Genomic DNA, 2,309 nt, shown 5'->3' on the forward strand with positions numbered 1-2,309 from the left:
TCAGTTCTGGGATGCAGGCCTGTTCCACCTCCCCAAGGTCCCCACCTTCCAGCTCCAGGTTTGCCAGTCTTCATTTGGACCCAGGAATTGAGGCCCGAATCCCATTCCAGCTCCTTTCCTGACCTCCAATTCCGGGCTCCAAAACTGACAGATTCAATAATCCGGGTCCCCAGGCTCCATCCCCAGTCACTCTTCGGACATTTTAATCTGGCCCCTCCATCCTCCAAACCCAAAAGTCCAGGACCTCGGCTTTCCTCTCCCAGCCTCCCTGAGGATCCCAGGGGACCGGGGACCCCGGCTCACCACGCCCAGGCTCACGTCCTGCGCCGAGGGCTCAGAGGCAGGTGCTGACCGCGCGAGCAGAAGCAGCGGCGTCAGGAATCGGAGTCCGAGCGCCAGCGGCCGCATGGCGCGCTTCAGCCAGGGCAACCAGGGGGCCCGAAGGAGGCCTGACCCAGGTCGCTCGGGGACCTGGGGAAGGAGGTCAGGGGCCCAGAGAGGATTTCGCCGGGTGGATAGGATGGACAGGAGGGGTTAAAGGTCCTGGGAAGGATGGGAGAGGATGCACGGCGGCGACAGCAGAGGAGCAGGGGAACAGGGTCGCACGCGGGGTCCGGGTTGGGCGGAGGATCTCGAGAGGATTGAAAGGGCCCGGAGGAGGTGAATGTCCAGTGACTAGGTCAGCCGGGCTGCCGCTCGGCGTCGCGTCCGGCCCGGGTACTGAGCGGCGGCCCTCTTCTACCCTCGCGGTCCGAGGGCGGGGTGTGGCCGGGCGGGGCGGGATCGCCCCCAGGAGCGGTGCGGGAAACTGCCCAATCTTCGGGCGTCCAGCGAGAAGGGGCGGACCAGGCGGTGGCCCCCCGCCCCACGCCGGGACCCAGGGACTCTCCTCCCAGCTCTTCAAAGCGCCAAAGGAAGGCAGGATGCGCGGGTGGGGCACTCTGCGCCCCCAGGCTTCTCCTCCCTCTGCCCGGGCTGAAGTTTCTCTTCCCAAAAGCCTAAGCCAGTGGGATTCCCTGGAGGAGCTAGCTTCTGCTTTCTCAGGACCGCAAGGCCCGGGAGGGGCGACCCGGCCACCCTCCTCCGCCCGCAGCATTCCCGGGACCCGCGGTGGGCAATGGAGTGCCGGGGGGTTTCCGGGCAGCAGGAGGCTGGGAAGACAGGTGTCCTTCCCCGCTGTGCGCCAAGCGGCTGCCGGTCCCGAATCCTTCCACCCGCCCTCGTGGCTGCGCGCATCTCTGCCTTGATGCACCGCGGTGTTGGCACCCAAGACGCCGGCGGTGCTCTGGGACCGCGGTCCCTTTCCCGGGCACTAGGCATTTAAATCCAAAACCTCCACGCAGAAGCTCGGGTCCCTGCCGGGTGCCCGCAGCAGCGGACGAAGGAGGAGCTGGATGGGAGGCAACTGATGGTAAGACCTGGGCACCAGCAGAGCCTCCCCAAGCGTCCCGAACGTCCAGGGCTCGGGCCAGCGGTTGCAGAACCCAGAGACTTCTGGAGGCGGAGGGCTTCCGGGTCAGGAGCGAAGTCCCGAGTGAGTTTGACCGCGCAGTTCCGGGAGTGGCCAGGAGGGGGGAGCCCCAAGGGGCTCCATCCGCATCTTATTTCTTTGTGTTTGCAGTACTGGGATCCATCTGAACCCAGGGCCTCACACTTGCTAGGCAAGGGCCCTTCCACTGAGTTACATCCTCAGCCCCACCTACCTTTATTTATTTATTTTGGCACCGGAGATTGAACCCAGGGGGTGGTTGACCACTGAGCCACATTCCCAACCCTTTTTGTTTTATTTTTAGACAGGGTCTCCCGGAATTGCTGAGGGCCTTGCTAAATTGCTGAGGCTAGCCTCAAACTTTCGATCCTCCTGCCTCAGCTTCCGGAGTCCCTGGGATTATAGGTGTGTGCCACCACACCTTGCTCCCACCTGCATTTTAGGCAAAATAGCCAGCAGGGCTGCCATGATAAAATACTACAGACTGTGTGGCTTACACAGAAATTTATTTTCTCATGCTTCTGGAAGCTGGAAGTCCAAGACCAAGGGGCCAGCAGGGTTGGTTTTTTCTGAGACCTCCCTCCTGGGCTTGCAGAGGGCCACCCTGCTGTCTCTTTATATGGTCATCTCTCTGTGCCAGCACACTCCCTGATGGCTCTTCCTCTTGCAAAGCCACCAGTCATTGGGCCACACGAAAGGCCTTGTTTTAACTTGATCACCCTTTATAGGCCCTGGCTCCCAATACAGTCCTGTTGTCAGTCACTGGGGTTAGAGCTTCAGTGAAAGAATTCTGAGGGAACAGGATATAGTTCATAAAGAT

The sequence above is a fragment of the Marmota marmota genome, unplaced genomic scaffold (genome assembly GCF_001458135.2).
Source record: "Marmota marmota marmota unplaced genomic scaffold, marMar, whole genome shotgun sequence".
NCBI classification, from domain to species: Eukaryota; Metazoa; Chordata; class Mammalia; order Rodentia; family Sciuridae; genus Marmota; species Marmota marmota.